The following is a 21880-nucleotide window of genomic DNA, read 5'->3' on the forward strand; positions in this document are numbered from 1 at the left end:
CTTCATAGATTTGGGAAAATTGTTTTCTCCAGAAAATAATAACCTTGTTAGGGGGGAAGTCCCATCTGATGAGAGGGGGTATGTGAAAAATCTAGGAAATTCATCCCTTTTCCCCAAGGAGGAGCCACCTCCATTCAGGCTAGGGAAATGAGCCTGCTCCACAAGAGCCTGCCTAGGGGATTGGGCAAGCGAGACCCCACTGAGTGTGATTACTCCTTTGGGGACGAGGACTCCCTTGCTGTCATGAGAACCCCTTTGCAATCTGTACTCTCCAACTTGTCTGACACCACTGCTGACCCCTATGCAGGCTCAATATAATATAATCCACTTTACATTGCCTCCAGTTGCAGAAACTCTTATACAATCAACAAAGCTGTCTATTCCCTGGTGCAAAGCCGAAAGGCAGGGGAGGAGCCATGCAGAGCAGACGTTGCTGCTGGAGTGAGAAACAAAGAGCACCTGGATGCGGGACTACAGAGAGGATATGGTGGATTGATTTTTGTTATTTGACATCCTGGTAATAACTTTAGTTTTAGTTCTTATCAAGGGAACCCACTTTAGCAATCGGGATAGTGAGGCATTTTCTTTTCATTTGAATAGAAGAGTGGCATAAGAACATGTCCTCTGGTCCGAGTCTTACTTCTGGTCAACACCATATTCTCCATGACCTTTCACAATGGCTAATCCAAGGCAGATGGCTGGTCCCTGACATCTGAAATGTCAATCACTGTCTCATTGACGTCTTGATATAATGCCATTTTTACAAGCTTATGTGAAATGATTTATGTGAAATGTCTTCGTTGGAGCTAAAACCTCTTTCCATTAGTGAATGCATGAGTACATTTTTAGAACTTAACATTTTTGAAAACCTGCCTGGTATTGAATGGAGTAGCCTTTCAGTCGGCCTAAAAGCCATCTGGCCTTACCATTGACATGTAACAATCTTCTAACAGGATCCAACTAGACTGGAGCCCCCTTTGGACCCTTTAGCATGTTGTGCAAGTGAAAGTTGGAGAATGTTAGATATTATTTTGATTCTTATCTTTCATTTAACCCCTCTGGATTTAATGTCTCGTGTTTGCAATGCAATTACCTGCCTTACCAATATACATGGCTCAGTAAATTGTAAAACAAAAATTCAATAGCATTTTCAGTTTGATTATTAGGTTTTAACACAATATAGTGTGAAATGAATTACTAACTTGGCAGAATATGCTGGTAGAATATATTGCCCATGAATTCAGATAATTCAGAAAGAGAATAAAGCTTTGTGCTTAGGACAGCATATTTACACAGGTTATCTGCATTATAAGGATATGCGAAGAAATCCAATTCTAGAAGCTTTTAATTCCATGGCTTGATGTATTCACTGGAAGTAACGACTTCAGTCCGGGACCTGCCTTTCAAATGTAGCATGTTTCAATTTTCCAAAGGTCATCTTTAACATATTTGCAAAATGCGGGTGTTCTGTGAAGTTTTACAAGCATCCTTTGTAATTGTGACAGCAAGCAAGAAATAGACAATAATTTACAGAGTATATACATATTGTTCCCCATAATTTACAGAGTAGATATATTTATCGTTCTTCTTGCACTGTCAAGGCCTTTCTCAATTTATTTGTTTTAGGCCTGATTTGTATTAGCTATATTCTTCTACAGAACACACTTGGCCTCATTACAAGGTTGCGGGTGCAGGAAAAAAGTGGCGGTACTTCTGGTACCGCCAGTTTTCCCACACCGTCAAACTACAAGTTTGGTGGTAGGGTGGCCATAATTACCTGCAGCTCTGAGCCGGCACCTCAACATCAAGGAATGCTGGTATTACCAGCACTGGTATTACCGGTGCCATTAATACTGGCAATTCGCCCATGCAATGGGGAATTACATACGCGTTCCAGCACTTGGAATATGCTGCTAATTCCGTCATTCCAAGTGCCAGTAACAGTACTACCGTTTGCCGGCATCACACCTCCTAATGAGCCCAACTGAATTTTATAGACCACAGCACACATATACTGCTACCATGTTCAAACTTAGGACAAGAGTGTCCATATCATTTGTAGAATTGAAAGGTTTGTCTAGCCCAGAAAGACAGTGGGCGGAGGGTGTGACAAATTCAAGTGTGAAGATGTTAGAAGGCCTTACGGGCAACCAGGGGTGGACTGGGAACTAAAAGAGGCCCTGGAAATAATTATTGGGGACCAAAAGAGGCCCTGGAAATAAATTTCAAAGTGGCCACATACGACACATTTTCAGCAAGCCCAATGCTTTTCCTATGAGAACATTTGGAAATACCACACAAAAGAGGCCCGGGGTGCAGAGGCCCACCGGGAAATCTCTAGAGTTCCCTATAAGCCAGTCCACCCCTGCAGGCAACCAGTGAAAAAAACAAAAAAACAGGGGTTATGTGAGATATTTGATTCCAATCAGTAACTATTCTGGCTGCAGCATCGTTTATCAGTGGAAACTGTTGCAGCCTACTCGCTGGAAATATTAAGTAGAGGTCATTGCTATAGTCCAGACAGAGTTTTACAATTGGGTTGACTGCTGAAGCACATGCTGATTGAGATAAGAATATGAGAGTGTGGCTTAAGACCTAGAGATTAAATAAACACTAGGATTTCCCTTGCTTTATCGGTGTGATCAAAGAAAGGGCTTTTTCGAGCTTGCTGTCAAGATGTGTAACATCATTAACAGGAGCAGGACAGGGCTAGATAGAGCAGTCCAAAGATTAGAGAGTCGCTCGCCATAATCTGTCACTGTTTAATTCTGAGAATTGGCTCTTATCCAGTTCCAAATATCAGACATTCATTACTGAAATTGGGATGAGGTAGGTCTCAACTCTCCATCCGACTGGGCACAGAGTTCACTATAATTCCTGTAAGTAAAGAAAAGAAACCCAAAGTAGTGAATAAGTTCAACAAAACATTTGGGATAGAGATAAAACGAATTAAGGGAGGACAACAATACCAAAGAATGGCATGAACAACAGAGGAAGGCGAGAGGAAAGGGGGAAGAGAGACAGCATGCAAAGAAAAGGGGAGCCAGAAACGTTTGCTTCCATCAATCCCAAAGAGTTCCAGTTGACCTATTAAGATTTTGAAAACAAAAGGATAGATAGAAAGTTTCTAAAGAAGTGAAGAGACAACTGCAGTCTTAAAGAAAGTGAAGACTGTGGCATAGTAAAAGAAAAAAAAATTGTTCACAGAGAAACAAGGACATAGAGCTTTGTATTAATATGTAATTATTATTATTATATTATTATTAATTATTAATTATTAATCTTCAGGGGGGAGTCACTGATTTATTCTGTTGTTAAACAACTCAACTCAGCCTTTCATCCTTCTGAGGTCGATAAACCAGTACCAGCACAGTTTGACTGATATTTCATGTATATTTGCTCTATATAAAGCACATATGCATACATTCTATATAATAACACATCATTATCATTTGGCATTGGACGTATGCTTGCATTCACGATAATTTGGTAATATGGGCCTATGCACACTGAAAATAACGATTCATATGGTGATCCATTCTTGCATGAAATTTATAACACATTATAGTGATATCATAACCATATTTTTGGATTAAAAGCCTTCGATTAAAGTGCTATATAAACCTAATAAAGACAAATAAATACAAATATTTTTCATAGTGTACAAAGGAACAATTCTATGTGATGCCACTTCCTGTTTTGTCAAGGGGATTAAAGGTTGTGTTCCATCACTTCCGGTGATGTCACTTTGGGATGGGGTCAAATGACATCAATTTCTGGGATGTCATCAGAGGTCAAGGGTTGTGCGATGTCACTTTTCCGCAACCCCTGGCATTTTGGTGAAATGACGTCCGTGGCCTGCACCCCCCCTTCTGCATTCTCACCCTCCACCGTTCCACCGTTGTATGGTCTTTGCTAATATTCTCCTGATCTTTATCAACCGTACCATCATCAATTCTTCTGTGTCCCTTCTTCATCAGAAAGAAATGACAGTCAGCCAAGAGAGAGAGAGAGAAGTGGTGTGTGATAGGATTGATCAGGGACGTGCCTGAGGTTCACTCTTCACCCTTCCCTTTACAGTCTGTGAGAAGGATTCATCCATTACCAGACAGTGATAAATCAGGGAATGACAGCTGCATTTTTCTTTTTTTAAAACATTATTTACACACTTCCCCCTCCCCACCCCACCCCCACAATATTTTTCTCTGGGATTATCACTGTATTCACTCAGGGTGGACCGTGAATAATTGAGGGATTGCGAAAAAGAGCAGAATTCATCACTTCAAAGGACTCAACATTGCACTGGTTGTGTATCTTCCACTAGTGAAAAGAGAGATGGGTGTGAAATAGAGAAGACTTTGGTTCGTTTACCATTTATAACGCCCCTTTTGCATCCATAAACAATACATGTGATACAATGTGTACATTCTAAAAATCGTTCAATCTTGAATGCAAAATGGATGTCGCCACTCTGAGCTGAAAAACATCTGAAAGTTAGGACAGAAAATTCTGTGTGGGTGGGCAGGTGTAGGTGAAAGAGACAGAGATTACTGCCACTGTGCTCCCAAGATAATGTACCAGAAACCTACAAATTGGTATCACGACTTAGGCTTTTGGGAGACTTATGATGTGATTGGAGCGTTCTGTAGAGATGATTTAATCAGTTTCGTCTAGACTGTTGACGGTAGGCACTACATTAGGACGAAGAACAACTTCTCTCAGCATTATCTGGACAGCTGCTAGAAATAGGTTTCGGTTGGAAATATTATAACGGCGGCTGGCAGCACAACACTTCAACTGGAGCCGCTCCAGACAGAGTTAACGCCAAAAGTCCTTTTAACTGCTAGGGGCCAACCATTCTCCAGGATAACAGGCAATGGCAATGAAGCTTTGCATTTTGAAAGGAAATGCATTTTTGAAAACACGTTGTCACGTGGTAAATACTGAATGCATTCCTACATCCCGACCTCTCTCAAACCCCCACCACTAACCCTCCCCCAGTCATTTATTTAAGAAAGACGTCTGACTTTCTCTGAGGATGTATTGATATATTCTCATAAACTATGGTATTTCTGCGCTGGGAATTCCCAGGGCGCCGCATTATTACGAGCTGTCACTTGCAACCGTAAAACACAACTGCAAATTACCTGCCAATAATTATGAGGAGAACACGACAGAGGTAAAATAAATTCCTAAGAAAACTGGAGACAATCAGCAACCTTTACCGTTTTACGGCTTTCTGATATTTAGAAACGACCCACGCCCATAAATCACCTTAACACGATGCTGCAAGCTCCTTACACGGCTGTAAATAACCAAGATGCAAATGAGCCCCATTCATAAAATAGAAGGAAACTCACAGAACTGGCGGTGCTAACAATGCCCCGTCCTTTCTCTGATCCTGGCGTGTTCCTATTATCACGAGGGTCAGGATCGGCCGGCGTTTACATTGCAAAATGTGTTTACAACTTTCCAACACGTCCTGCTAGCCGGGGCTCTGTTTGCACATGCCACTGGCATGGCTACAACAATGCGATTGGCAAAAGATACAGTTCCACGTGAAGGAAAGCATTGTCGAGTGGCGCCAATACCGGCTGGCAAAGCTGGACGCTGGCATTGTGCTGCGCACAATCCATTGGTATTCTGATGCGCTTGTACTGCCCCTCCACTCAAACAAAGGGCTGGCTTAGGCATTTGCATACGCTTGCTTCTAATTATTCATTTGTGTCTGGAAAGGAAAAATAGTTTCAATATTTCTAATCATGGATGTTTAATAGGGAAGCCGTATATTCTGCGGCGAACGGTTTTAAAAGACTCCTAAAAAGCTATTATCCTCCCTGACTGCTAACAGCTATCTTCCTGGCACAGGGCCGTAGCGTCTCTACTGGGACTGTGCTCTGGATTTTCTCTTTCACTGGCAGGCATAGCTTCACCTGCCCTCCCTGCTGATGCCTCCTCTCTCATCCTCCTTCCAGCCCGCCCAGCTGAGCTATGTTAATCAGGTGGGGGACACAAGGTAGCATTGAAGTAATTCAGCCAATTAGGCCCTGAATTGTTTGCATCCAGCAGTATTTTGTATTCCTGCAAATGTGTGAAATGCAAAATGTGCCCTGCAGCAAAAAACGACAGCAGCCATGTACTGGCGGCGTGTCAACAGCCCCTGCGAATAGCTGACGGCTGGGCCTGATGCATACATATGTTCGCGAGAGTGTGGACTTTTTAATGTATGTGGCGCGCTTCTCTATTGAGAGGCGCCAGGGCTGGGAGGGTGGGGGGTCCTAGCGGCAGATGGGCGAGAGTAGCGGGGATTGGATAATCCCAAATCCGCATTCTCTTCTCCACGTAGCAACTGGGGAAAGATGGAGCCAGCTGTCAAATGGAAGACTTTCATGGTCCCCTGCACACAACAGCTGCACAGGCCCTGCCTGCTTGGTTCTAAATTATTAAACATCTTCTTAGTTTGTTCCAGCTGCAGGCATCAGTGTGTTTATGCAGCCTTTGTGCATTTTACATACGACTCCTTCTCCCCTCCTCTCATCAAAATGCTGTTTGTAAAAGTCATTATCCCATCTGTGCCCCAGTTTGGCCAAACAGCCTAAGACAAATCCAATGGCATCCTCTTTCCAGGACAATTTGGGAGTTGAAGACGATCGCCCCGACTCGAGACTTGAGGGGCTTGGCGCCTCGGCGCGCGTTCGCCGCACCACCTGTAAGCGCGGGTGTCATCGCAGCAGCTTAAGGGTACAGACATATAATAGGCATCTTTGCAAGTAAAATTTCATCCTTGGAAACACAGCGCCGGGAAAAACCCAGCCTGTCTACAAGGAGCTCTCGCCGCAGTTTCAAGGGGAGAAGCTGCTTTAAATAATCTCTCACTGGCAGCTAGTTTCCCCGAAGACCCCAGTAACAATAATGCTGTTATTATTTGCAGTTGGCATGAATATTCACAGGCCAGCTATACACCTATCTCGCTTTAAGGGATTCCAGCTGAAAGACAGCTAGGGCCCTCTCAGGCTTGGACTGCAGCTGAAAAGGCCGGCGAGGTAATCAGATTCTAAACACGCCACTGGCAGTCCACAACCTGACCTGATGTATTCATTATATTGCGGGACAAAGGGGCTCTTGTTTCAGCAGGCGGCTTCCTGCTATACTCACAGACAGATTCCAAAACACACTTTCTTCGGAATGAAGTACAGCAGGCAACAGTTGTTTTTTTCACTGATATGGTCTGAATTTTTGCCATTTTCAGATAATTTTGGCAGGGAGATAAAGTGACTTTCTACGGCGTGCCGCACTGATTCTCTGTTTTAGGAGACATGCGACAATTGAATAAATCAGTCAGTTAATTTAAACTTTGTAATGGATAATTTGCACATTTGCTGTGCATATTCTTTCTTAGCAAAAGAAAACGAATACGCGAAAATCCTTTGCATTTCGCGGGTGTGATAATAATACGATTGCCCTTCCATAAGGGGGTCTGGTAGGCATAGAGGTAGAGAAAAGCAGACTCCTGTCACTGAGCATCAAAGAGAGAGAGGACAATAAACCCAGCAGTTGACTCACAACCTTCACTCATATACACATGACTGATTCACTAATGCTATTACGTTTATAGAGGGACTACTGTTAAACCTCCTGCCAACCCATTCCTTATCTAAACATGCGCAAACTACTCTAAGACAATATACCGCTATAAACATAGTTGCCACACAGTTTTACCTAAAGGACATGTATGCATGTTCATGAAAGGATTCGCAATAAAGGACCATTAACGAATGCTCTCACACTCTCCTGCAAAGTTTATTTCTTTTCATTAGGAGAAATGATTTTGCAAAAAATCATTGCTATGATCATTGTGATGTTTTTGTGTGTTTATTTCTAATGTGTCAAAACTCGCTGGCATCAGGGCGCAGACATAAACACAGAGATTGGGAGGTCACAGGGAAACACGAAACACAACGGGTCATAGATCCAAGAGGGGTCATATGGTTTATTTGAATAGCCAAGTCTTCAACTGTTTCATAAATGCAAAATGGCATTCCTCCTGACGTAAATTCAGGGGTAGAGTATTCCAAGAAAGAGCAGTAAGGACGACAAATGAACATCGCCCTGCTTTGGCTTTTTTAGAACGTGGAACCACAAGTTGTCATTGGTTACCCAAACGCAGGTATCTGGAGGGAGCATATGGTGTTATGTGTTTCTTAAGGTACAATGGCGCCTACCCATGTATGTATTGATGGGCAACCGACAGGGCTTTATATCTTGGTATCACAGGTATCGACAGCCTGTGTAGCTTCCTTGTGGCTCCGGAGATGTGCTCCCTTCTCTGGATGTCAAAGATGATTTGGACAGCCTCATTTTGTATCACCTTTAGTCTGGAAAAGTCAGGGTTGTTAGCTCCTATCAGGAGGGTGTTGCAGTAGTCCAGCCTGGGCATAATAATTGCCCAGACCAGTACTTTGTAATTTTTCTGAGTTAAAAAGGGTTTGGCGTGTCTCAGTACCCTCCTATGCTGCTGAAAGCTACAGATCACGTCATTGACATGTCCCTTAGAGGTAAGGGATGCTTCTATGTAGACACCTATGGCCTGATTCACAGAAAGTTTCCCTATGGCTTTGCACCATTAAGAAACACTTCCATGAATCAGGCCCCTAATGTCTAAACCTTTTCGAGAGTTATAATGGCATTACATTCCAGGTACATAGTTTTATATTCTGGACTTAGGTTTGCTAGTGTCCTAGTTGGGTCAAAGATCATAAGTTCCATCTTGGTGGGGTTTAGAAACATCCAGTTTCTGGACATCCACTCTTTTATATAGTCATATATCGACATGCTGGGTATCATCAGCGTAATTAACCAAATAGACAGCTAAGTTGGTAAGTAGGTCACAGAATGGCTTCAAGTATACGTTGAATAGCACTGGAGATAGGCAGGCACTTTACGGAACTCCGTACAATATTTTCTCCACATAGGAGGAGGCACTGCCCCAACACATTCGGGATTCCCATTTGCTCAGGAACACGTTTATCCAGTTTACTGCTTTCTTGAAGCACTCTCCGGTGGTACGCAGGACATCTAGTTGGCACCCATGGTCCAATAAATCAAAATCAGCTGACAAGTCTAGAAGTACAAATAAACCAGCTTTACCATTTTCCAGAAAGCCAAGCATGTGTGACTTTAAGTTTAGGAGGGCACTTTCCGGGTCATGTTGTGCATGGAAACCTGATTGCATAGGATGCAGAATGTCCAGTTTTTCCAGATGCTGTTGAAATTGGACAGGACACCACTTCGTCATCGATTTTTAACAGGAATAGCACATTTGTTATAGGGTGCAGACTATTAGCATCACTAGGACCCAGATTAGATTTTTTCAACAGAAGCGTAACCTCTACCTGCTTATATGTAACACACTCAATATAATAAATATTATTAATGTCAACACCTCTATCATGTTCTATCCTATGTCCATACTTACAATAAAGAAATCATTCCTGTAAAGCTTTATTAGGCATTCCTCCTATATTGCACACTTTCTAAAAGACATTTATAATGCTTATTGGTAAACACTAAAATGCCTCATTCATATGAATGATCCTTTAATTGAATTCTCTCCCACAATACTTGGCCTTTAATACCTCTTTATTTCAAAATGTGATATTAAAAAAGGTAAAACCTATCTCTAATACTCACACCACGCCTGTGAAAAAGGAGAGAGCTGCATACTGATAGCTGGAAGCTGGAGGGAGGCTTGAGTTGTACAATCACAAACAATCTTCAAAATATCAAATCAATTTGAAAAGCCACCAACAACCCATGCCAGTCTCTAATGGCTACAGCAAAATCCTTCCAAGCAATTGGTGTCAGTTAGATTAACCATGATGCAAACCTAGGCCAAATCTAAATCAGATAATGGAATGGGGTTGAGCTGCAATAGTTCAGTGCTTGGTGCTGCCATACAAAGCTCAATAAAAAAATAAAAAACACAAACGATGTGCAGAAGCTTTTTGAGCCTCTATAATCAAAAAACTATTTTAATGATGCAAAAATCCAGGTCAGAAAAAAGAGAAAAATGCCCTTCCCATTTCGAATAAACCAGAATGGAAACAGCTTTCAAGCGTGTGTCCTGCCTGGAAAGCGCTTTGTGATGAACTCAAACAGCACTCCCTTAACTCCTCCCAGAATATCTCTTCATATAACTTCTGGCTTTCAAAACATATGTCCAGAGCTTCATCAACACATTCCTCGAGAATGAGTTGACATATTCTGAAGGAATATCAAAATATATTTCACTAGCTTTCAAAACATATTCCTCGAGAATTTGTTTACAAATTCTGAGGGAATATGGCCCTCATATTCCAGGAGCTTCACGCAACAAGACCGAAGGCCTCCTATAATATCTGACCTTGTCTATCATTTAAAAATTACATCCGATATCTTGTTGATCAGCCCATTATTTACGGAGATATCGGGAACTGTTTGCCAAAACAGCCACGATATCCCAGCTCTGAGCCTGTGCTTATGGTGTTCTCTCATGTACCATAACCAAATGAAGCCTAAACAGCTCGGAAGACAACCAAGTATTAATTATTCATGTCTGAAATACAATCCAATTGCAAAATGGGCCTCATTTCACTGAAATGCATTTTTCAATTAATATGCTTATCTATTTAAGCTCCACATGTGCCCTAATAGGTAACATGACTGCATAGTTTGTGAAAATTCTCATATCACAAACATATATTTTTATTAGGCTCTGTTAAAAATACGTGACATGCCAAGCTATCCATGGGGCCTTAAAACCATCCCCATAAAAAACACAAGTCCTGAGTTGAAGATGAGTGTAGTTTATTGTCAGTTTCCCAGGAAAATCAGCACTGGGGAAGCTATGTTGGAAAACCAATGATTTCCTATCCCGAAAAGCTTGTTTACATCTAATATATTGATCATGCACTAGCCATTCTTTATAAATTCCTTGCAATTAAGTATTTTATTTGTGTTCAACATATCCTAAATAAACAGCACATTGCAATTGGTATGTTGTCATTTTCCTTTTTTTTTCTTGCGGAAATGCAAATACAATGATAATGGAATTTGTTTTACAAGTGCATTGGCACTTGCAGCATTTTTCAATAATGCAAACTTAATTTTCCTCTGTACTTAAAAACATTGTTCATAATGGGACTGTTAATGTTCTTGATGTGTAGCAGGAAGCAAAATCTGAATCATTCGTTGATGCATTCCCTCTGGTGAGCCAGTAATTCCTGCTTCCCACAAGTGTTCCTGTTTTTGGTAGCTGAGAAAATGCTCAACAAATAAATGAAGTGAGGCTTTATCACAGTGCATGACAATATAATGTTTTGAAAAGAGGATGATGCAGCCCGTGGATCAGGGTTTCCTAACCTATAGTCCATCTTACATTCTTAACATGTCTGGAATTGCATTAGGACTCGAAGATCTTCCTTTCCCTGACAATATTGTTCAGTTAAGAGAATGTTTTCTGGATCTTCTATATAAATAATACATTGTACAATAACGGGGTCTTCTTAATGGGTGGTCATTAAACCATGCTCTGGAGCATCTCTACTCAGCTTTAGTCTGTGTTTCAATTACTGCTGGTATTTGTGATTCTCCAAGCAGGTGTTCTATATATGATATGATTATGGGCCCTGCTGCCCTTGTTGCCCCTACTGCACTGCTATTGAATGATGCTGCTGATATGATTACGGGCCCTGCTGCCCTTGTTGCCCCTACTGCACTGCCATTGAATGATGCTGCTGATATGATTACGGGCCCTGCTGCCCTTGATGCCCCTACTGCACTGCCATTGAATGATGCTGCTGATATGATTACGGGCCCTGCTGCCCTTGTTGCCCCTACTGCACTGCCATTGAATGATGCTGCTGATATGATTACGGGCCCTGCTGCCCTTGTTGCCCCTACTGCACTGCCATTAAATGATGCTGCTGATTTGAGGACAGGCCTTGCTGCCCTTGTTGCCCCTACTGCACTGCCATTGAATGATGCTGCTGTTTTGCTTACGGGCCCTGCTGCCCGTGCTGCCCCTACTGCATTTCCTACTCATGTTGCAGACGACAATAGGGCAGACGCTGCTGCCAAGTCTAACTCACAGCCCACCAGCCTCCCCCTGACCAGCCTAAACTGCGCCCTAATCAATGCCCGCTCCATCCCTGCACACACGCTCGATGTACATGACCTCATCACTAGGGACAAGCTTGACCTGCTCTTTATCTGCGCGACATGGCTACAAGACACCTCTGGACCTGCCCTCTCACTGGCCATCCCTGACAATTATACCCTCTACAGACAAGATTGGACAGGACAGAGGGGCGGAGGCGTGGCCATCATAGCCAAAGACTCCCTTGACATTAGAAGAACTCAGGCAGAAATAGGCCTCAACTCAGACTACCTTCCTATCAAACTCAGAATCTCCCACAATACTACCATTGCATTCCATCTACTCTATCACCCACCAGGTCCCGTAAACGACTTCCAAGATGGCCTCATCCACTCGATCTCAGACAACCTGAAAAAAACCTCTAAGGTAATAATGTTGGGTGACATGAACTTGGGGCTCAACGATACCAAGGACCTCAACGCCCAATCCCTACAAAAGGGGCTAGCTAACCTAGGTTTTGACCAAGCTATCACCAAACCTACACACATCAAAGGACGCACCTTAGATTGGGTGACACAACATAACTGCCCCATTCTACGCCACTCCATATCTCCCATCCCCTGGTCTGACCATTTCTGCATAAACTTTCACATCGACACCTCACCAGGACCTGCAAGACCCTCCATCCTTCTTCTTGCAGGGCTCTCAAGGAGCTCTAAAAAACTGACAAAGGACTCGCTCCTCCCGCATCTGCTCATCCCAGTACTTCTACCCCCTTTCACCAATGATCCTACCTTCCTAGCTAACACCTTTAGCGAAGCAATAACCACAGCGGTAGATGCCATTGCACCCCTCACCGCCAAAAAAGCAAAAAAAACAAAACATTCCAACGCATGGTTCACACAAGAACTTGCTGATCTCCGCACTAAGAAAAGAGCGCTATTGGCCACATGGAAAAAGGACCCCTCTGAGTCTAACAAAATTGCCTTCAAATCTATATCCAAAGACTACAAAATAGCCACCACACAGGCTAAGGCAAACTCCTACAACACTAGGATCAGCAACGCCAACTCTGACGCTAAGGACATTTTTGCCATTTTCAGGGAACTTGAATCACCGTCCATTCCACCATCCACCATTACCAAGGATGAGACTTGGTGTAACCAAATTCAAGCAGCCATGCTACACAAACTAGACACCCTACACTCTAAAATTCTAGCCCACCAAAAAGCCCTTTCCTCTCTTCTTGAGCGCACATCGGCTCCTCCAGCCCTACCGTCAAACGCTCCCAGTCATATACCGAAATTTGCATTCCCTAACATGACTGAATCGGAGGTAATTGCACTCACGAAATCCATTAAGCTATCCAATTGCAAGGGAGATACCTGCCCCTCCCACATTATCAGAGACTGTGCGCCTGCCTTGGCTCCCATTATTACAGCCTTCATCAACGCATCATTTCAAACGTCTCATGTACCAACATCCCTAAAAGAAGCCTGGGTTAAACCTCTCCTAAAAAAAAACTCTCTCAACCCCATCTATCCCAGGGAACTACCGCCCCATCACAACCGTCCCCTTTCTGTTAAAGATTCCTGACAAAGCAGCCTACCTGCAGGTTCAAAAATCTATTGAAGACAACCACCTCCTTGGGCTTCGCCAGTCTGGCTTCCGCCCTCGACACGGCACAGAGACGGCACTACTTGACCTAAAAAATCAAATAGATGACCTAAGAGACGTGGGAAACCAGCTCTCCTCCTGCTTCTGGACCTCCCTGCGGCCTTCGACTTGGTCGAGCATAAAACGCTATGCCACCATCTCACAACCTCAGCACACTTCTCAACCAAAGCGTGTGAATGGATCTCCTCGTTCCTTCAGGAGAGGGTAATGAAGGTCTTCACAGACTCCGCCAACGCAACACCAAGCCCCATCAAATGTGGAGTCCGACAGGGCTCCTGCATAGCCCCCACACTTTACAACCTCTTCACGAGACCTCTCTTCAGGATACTTGACTACCTGGGCATCTCATATACTAACTATGCAGATGACACACAGGTTCTCATCCCCCTGTCGGGTGACTACACCAAGGACCTGGACACACTTAACAGCATCTATGCCACCATTCAATCTTGGATGGCTGAGAACTGGCTCTGTCTAAACAGAAACAAGACTGAACTCCTGCTTCTCGGCTCCCCATCCACTTTGGGCAAACTGGATACTAAATACCAATCCTTCACTGTGGACAATATTCCCATCAGAGTCTCTCAAACAATCAAAACACTGGGTGTGTACCTCAAGCCCAGCCTCACGATGGACAGACAGGTAAATGCCATTGCATCATCCACAGCATACCACTCCAAACTCATCAATGCCATCAGGCCCTTTCTATCACGGAAAAACTGCATCTCAATAGCCAGAGCCATCATTGGCTCTAGACTCGACTATTGCAATGTCCTGCTCATTGGAACTTCCCAAAAAAACCTTGCCAAACTCCAGATTGCCCAAAATAATGCCTTAAGGGCTGCCACAGGCATCGCACGCAAGGAACACATACCGGAGATCAGGAGGGAGGTACACTGGCTCCCCATCAAGGAAAGGGTTATCTTCAAAACTCTGGCCCTTACACACAAGTGTCTACACGAGCAAGCCCCTCCCTATCTGACACAGAGGATAACTAGACAAGCTATCGCCAGACCCTCTAGGCAGCATATACCAACCGCATCACTGTTCCACACACACGGAGAGTACGTGTGGGAGGCACCAGCTTCCCCACTATGGCGGCTACCCTATGGAGCAACCTCCCAGCTCAGATGAGGTAAATCAACTCACACACGGCCTTCGGCAAAGCCCTAAAAACCAAGCTCTACATCTGAAGAGCCTGTTCATCCTAAGTATGCTCTATTACTGTATTCACCATGAATAGGAGACCATACACCTAGACAAGAATACTAGTAACCAACTGTAACAATCAATGTTTTATCATCTGTAACCATGCAAATGTGCTAAAGTGAATGTATTTAAACAGACATTTTGGGGCTGCTTACTGTAACCCTCAAGCAAGCCTTCTCAAAACTTCCTTATAGCGCCTTGTTGCCTTTGGGCTGTAGTGCGCTCTACAAATGATAAAATAATAAAATAATAATAATAATAATAATATCAATGTATTCCCCTCCGATAGTCCCAGTGTTGCCTAATTGACCAGTCAAATTGTTTTCTAATGTTTTTCCAAAATAGACTCATGTTGTTGGACATCAATAAATCATCTATTGTTTTGATTAATTTCTCATGTGTCAGGGGTTTGTTGTTGGCACTGTGAAACACAACAGGGTGTTTCACAATCTAGTTCCCGGTGATCCTGTACTCCGGTTGCCAGGGAAAGGCCATTGCTTTTGGATCCCGACCCTGGGAGTGGACAAGTGAGGGTGGCTCACCTCGGTAGGGGGTCCTCAGGGAGTGGGGGAGAAACACTGATGGTGAGACATGGTATCCCCCTTTTTCCCCAACCCATCTAATTCGTATCGCTGCTTAGTTTATGGAAAACTACAGTTCCCATAATTCCTCCCCGCTTTATATTGAAAACACTACTGAACCAAGGAATAGGGCCAGAAAGATTATCTCTACTGACTTGCAATGGTTTTGTCCCTGTAATGAGGCCATGCAGAGTCGGGCACGTAATCCTAACTATACACACCTGCCACATGTTAACACTCCCTGTCAGGATAAAAGATAGCCTGTATAGACACATTCTGAGTGAGCTTGGGTATGAGAAGGAACAGCCCTTTTGGGGCTGTTGCGAACCAGGCGATGACAGTTTGAAGGACATGGTACTGATCAGCTGCTGCGTAGATCCAGAGAGAGCCAGATGAGAATTCCACACTTTCGGGAAGCTATAAGCTTTCCAAGACTGAAACCGAGTGATAGGAAGAAAGAAACCTTCAAGCTGCTTGGAAGATGCCCACGACCCTCCCGGGTGAACGGCGGAGTTGTGGAGAGCAGAGGAGGTATTGGTAACAGCCTTGACTGCTACAGGAAGAGCATTGATGAAGGAAGACCAATTAACAAGACCAGTGAGTTATCTAAGACGATAGAAAGCACAGTTTGTGTTAATAGCAAAAGTAACTGTAATTCAAATGTTGAAGGTTGCACATGTGCGGATAAAATGCGTAATGGAAAGGACAAACACTGAATTGTAAAAGGAATGGATACAAAGTAACAGAGTGGACTTGCAAGACGAAATGGCACATTCAAAAGTCTCTATGAAATATTCTGAATTGAACGGGAGCCAAAGGCAAGAAAGTATCTGAGATCCCAACAGAAAGTTGAATAAGTAAAATGCAAAGTTTGTGAAAGCTGAATTTGCCAAAAGGTCAAAGTATATGAACTTTGAAAGAGGCCAAGAGGGTAAACTAAAGACATTAACAAACTACAAGTACCAAGAAGCATTGGTGTTGGACGATTGTGAATCTTAGAATTGTGTAAAGAGAGGTTGAAGTGGTCATGCAAAGGTCTATGTAAAATCCATGCAGTTTCAAAAGTCTTCAACAGTGTATAGACACCTAGGACAAAACGTGGGGAAGGGAACCCCTACAAAGAGAAAGAAAGGCTGTGCAGAACTGTGTGACAAGTGAAAAAGTGAATGGACAGGCTTAAGGCCAGCAGAGTGAAGCCTGTGCAGAACTATGAGAAATTGAGGAAGTGAATTTGAAAAGAAAGGCAGGATGGAGCCTGGCAGGGTGAAGCCTGTATTGAATTGTGGGAAAGTAAAGTTCAAAAGTGTATTTTTTTTTTTATTGTAAAACATCAACAATGATATATTATATCATGTTTTTGTTACATTTCATCCAATCAATCACTTCCCTAAACTTGTCAAAGTTAAAAAAAAAAGAAGAATAGAAGAAGAAGAAACTTTAAAGGAACCATCAACATGATTACATAGCCTTCAGTTGATAAGTGCACCAATCAGGTGGAGGCTGTCTTTAGCACTTCATCAAAGAAGTTAATTAAGTTACAAGACAGCTTGATGTTATGTCCTGCCACAGCGTAATTCCACCAATTTTCTGAGTCACTAGATATTGGTTTGAATTCCTTCAAGTGCTTTTCGCGAAATATGGTTAGCATATGGCATTCTGCAGCCAGATGTTTTAGAGACGCAACAGCTTCTGTTTTACAGAACCTGCATTTATTGTCAACTGTGTCTTTGTTCTTTCGCATCCAGAGCATCTCGTTAGTGTTTAGGGCATTCAATCGCAACCTTAAAAATTGTGCCCTATGATGACGCAAAGGACAATCCGTTAAGAATTTTGGTTGATGATGTAATTTAATCATATTACCAAATAAAGGCAGGGTGGATTTAAGGGCTGAACGACAATTATAGGTTGAAATCCAGTCCCATTTTGCAGGCTTCTTTTTGGCCAATTGTGGACGTTGGATTAGTTCTTCGTTTGATATGCCCGCTTCAACCATGATCAGTTTTAATTTAGATTTCCAGACTTCGATCAAGGCATTTTTCTTTGATTCTATGTTTATCTTGAAAATGTTGTAGGCCGTGGTGGAAGTCCCTAGGTGAATCTTACGCAGGGTAGCTAACCATTTCCAAACTATTGTCATATATATAGAGCTCAGCGCCAGCTCATATCTCACTGCTGATATTGAAATGTTATTCGGGAGGTTCAGAACACGTCGCCAGAATTTTCCTTCCAAACGACTCCAAACATTATTATTAATGTTCAAAGCAGCTTCGCCTCCGAAGGTGATTGTTGGAATTACCTTTTGGAGGTAGAACAGTATGACAGGCGTTATAGAAAATTTCCCATAGTCAGTGTTGATTTTAGCCGCTTGTAGACTTAGGATCTTTATTTTAGACAGTAGGTCGTCGATCCAGGCGGCTTCACGTATTGAATCGTTGACCAGTACGCCTAGATAGCGGATTGATTTGACAACTTGTAGTGTTTTTTCCTCAATTTGCCATCTGAAAGATTTATCTTTCCTTGACATAGATCGACCAATGCACATCATTTTTGTTTTCTCTGTGTTCATGCATAGCTCGTTGGCAGATAGAAACTCTTGTAGATGTGAAAGAAGATGTTGGAGGCCGATCTGAGTCTGGTCGACCAATACTATGTCATCGGCATAGACTAGATGTTTTACGGTATGACCATTAAGCTTAGGAGGAAAACAATGGACAGACTTTAGCCATTCTGGTAAATCGGCTAAAAAGAACTTGAAAAGGTCAGCTGCAAGAGGGCAGCCTTGTTTGACTCCCTTGAAAGTTCTTATTGGGTCTGTAAGATCGCCTTGTGAATTAATGATCGGTTCTAGCAAATGATCTGGGCACTCCCATGAGCGTAGTTTTGCCCATAATTTGGACCGATTAATGGTATCAAAGGTTTGTCGAAGGTCAACAAATGCAACAAATATTCTGTTTTTTGTCATCAATGCTGATAATTTTAAAAATGACAAAAGAGTAAGATTTGCATCCGTTCCCACATCCTTTGTGAATCCTGATTGTCGGATATCAAAGGATCCCGATGAAGTGGCCCAGATTGCCAGCTGTTGTCGTAAAAAAGATCCAAAAATCTTGCCGATGGTGTCAAGAAGGGCGATCGGGCGATAATTTACAGGATCTGCCCGACAGCCCTTCTTGTATATGGGAACCACGATTGCCGTAACCCATGAGGAGGGAAGCCTCTTACTGGTTGCAATTTGGGAGAACAGCTCGTGAATGAATTTGGTCCAATGTGTCTTGTGCTTTTTAAGCATAAGGTTTGTTATTTGGTCAGGGCCAGCAGCTCGTGAGTTTTTTAATTTTGCAATTGCAGATTCAATCTCTTCGCACGAGGGTGTTATGGTCCAACTTGATTTTGACATTATAGGCAGTAGCGAAACTTCAGTTACTGGTTTTTCGTAGATTGAAGTGAAATGATCGCGCCATTTGTCACTTGAGATTTCATTTGAGATCGATGGGGTTGCTTTCATGCGGTTTTTGTTTAAGATGGCCCAAATTTCTCGTGTATTTTTCTGCACAAGAAGTTTTAACATTGTTTCTGCACGTCCCTGATCAATTATTATTTGATGCGATCTCAGCCAATTTCGATATACTTGCCGTTGGTTCTTCGTTTCTGAGGCTCTGCGAGTTGGATCACAGAAAACTCTCTTTATTCGTTTGAGATCTCTCCTTAATAATGTTTTTGCCTCTGCTATTTCAGAGCTATATAGGTGCTTTGGTATTGTCCCAAGCACTTTAGAATTAAGCGTTGTCTGAGTGTGGTCTGTTAGCAGCGGTAAATATTTAACCGTCTGAAGTTCGTTCAGGTTTAGTTTTAAATTGGCGATAGAAGAATCATTTATTCTCAGTCGATTGCCAGATGCGTTTGTTTGTAATGGGTACAAGTATTTGTATTGTATGTGACGTGGCTCCTCACGCCAAACTAGTTTCAGCATATTGTGATCACTGGCTGTCATTGGTTGCACATTTAAGGATATAGATTTTTCAAGAAAATCAGACTAAGCCCAGATGTAGTCAAGTGTGTTTGTCCGAGTCATGTTATGCCACGTTGGATTTGCAGGAGAGTCACCTTGGATAGATCCATTTAGCATGTGGCAGTTACGATCCAAAAGATCTTTTCCCCAGCGTTGACCTCTCAAGATAACTTCGGACTCCGACAAACGCACATTTGATTTAATGAATGGATCAAATTTAAACCAACTACAGTTTAAGTCTTCGCAGATGAGAACAGAAACATTTTCGTGCTTTAAGAAGGCGAGGTCAATTTCATTCATTACTGACTGGATAAAAGATTCAGATGAAATCATAGCCGGATTCCAATATCCATTTATTATCAGGAGATTGAGATCCATGTCTCTCAGTGACAGTCTAATCAAAGTGCTTTGCACAAATGGATTTGGGTTCGTAGAAGTCACCAGCGTCCACCAATTCCAGATTTTCAATAAAGTTATTAAGCCTGAAAAGGGCCGGCCCTTCGGATTTTTCCCAGCAGGATTTAATTGAATCGAAAAGGCATTGCAAGTAGGAGGATCTCTTAGCCACGTTTCCTGTAAGCATATGATGAACACTTTCTCCAATGGGACTGGAAATGTGTTAAATAAATGTGTGAATCCTCTTGTGTTCCATGACAGCAAAATTAGCTCTTGCTGTTTCGGTTGTATTCATTGTTATTTACGTTGTCCATTGGTAAGTCTTTTCGCGTTGATGGCTCTTCTTTCAAATAACTGGTGCATGGCGGCGTCAAGGATGTCAGGAGAGGAGGCTAAAGACTGATGCAGAGCAGAACGCTTAACGGTTCTAGGACTTGCCTCATGCTCAAGATTTGTTTTAGAAGATAAAGATTTTAAGGCGTTGGCTCAATGGTAAGATCAAAGCCATAGACCAAAAGGTCTTCATTTGCATGAAGTAGCAGATTTTTTACAGCCACCGAGGAAATGTGTAGGAGAACTTGATCAGAGGACCTTTCAGAAACATATTCCACAATTTTGATATCATTAGATGAAATCGCTCGTAGTGATGGAATACAAGCAAATAATTTTAAGATGTTTCCTCTGTTTAAGTTAACTTCATTATCATCAGAATGAATATTCTGAAGCTGAAGTTTCCACTTGCATGTTTGAGTCTCAGAGCTTCCGGGACCAGAATTTTGCCGAGCTAAACGCGAGCGTGAGGTTAGCTGGTTCGATGTTTGTTTAGGGTTTAACCTCAAGCTTAGTGCTTGCTGAGAGATTCTTTTGGCCGCAGAAGCATATTGACCATCAATGGGTTTTGCTTGCGAGGACTTCAGTAATTTAGTGGCCTCTTGGGTTTTCCTCCAGGGAAGCCTAGTTTGTCTGATTGCTTGGTCTTCTGGAGAAGCTGAGATGGAATTTTCTGGATCAGCTGAGTAAGTTGATAGATTCCACAGATCTATCGAGGAGTCTGAAGCCCCGTAGTTAGATAGAGATGCATTTGAGGAAACTCGCCGGCGTTTTACTGAGATCTTCGGTATGCTCGCGTTAGTGTCTGACAAACTTCTTGGGCCATTGTCAAAAGTGCTCTTTTCGTTGGTTATATGAACTGGTCGAGTAAACAGGCTTGTCTTCTTTGGAGTTGTAATATTCCTTATGAACTTTTTAACCTTTTGCTGTGATCCTTTCACTGGAATATCTTTTTTTATTTTGTGTTGATGGATTTGCTTCACAGGAAGTCTTTTCGAACTTTTATCATTTGCTATAAGAATTGTTTTCGCTGGACCTTTGAAAATGTTAAATGAGTTTACTGCCTTAGGGGTTTGGGTTAATGCAGTTTCTTTAGGTGGGATCGCATTCAGGACGAGAGAATTAGCATTGGAGCCCAAACCATGTTAAGTCTGGTTCAAATCTTGAACGTCATGATTTGGAGCTGACGAGCTCAATGGTAATCCAGACTGTGAGGGTTCGTTAGGCATTGACGCAAGGGCAGTTGTCAATGAAGGTTGAGGTGATCCAGACACTCCATTTCGTGTCGGCAGGGTGCAGGCATTGATGCTGATAGTGTTTTTATGCATCCATTTCACCGAGTCTAAGAGACCTTCCATTAAGGCATCATTTTGGCAGTGGTGCCATGCGGCTAAATCGCTCAACCTTTCCTGCCATCTCGTTGCGATTTCTGCATTGCTTGTCATTTGATCTTGTAAGAAGCTTGAGAAGAGCTCCAGCTTGTTGATTTTAGTCGTTAGGTTGGATATGGCAGCGCCTTGATCAGTTATTGTTCCTATCAGT

Source organism: Ambystoma mexicanum, chromosome 8 (assembly GCF_040938575.1).
Source record: "Ambystoma mexicanum isolate Mex_15411 chromosome 8, UKY_AmexF1_1, whole genome shotgun sequence".
Classification (NCBI taxonomy): Eukaryota; Metazoa; Chordata; class Amphibia; order Caudata; family Ambystomatidae; genus Ambystoma; species Ambystoma mexicanum.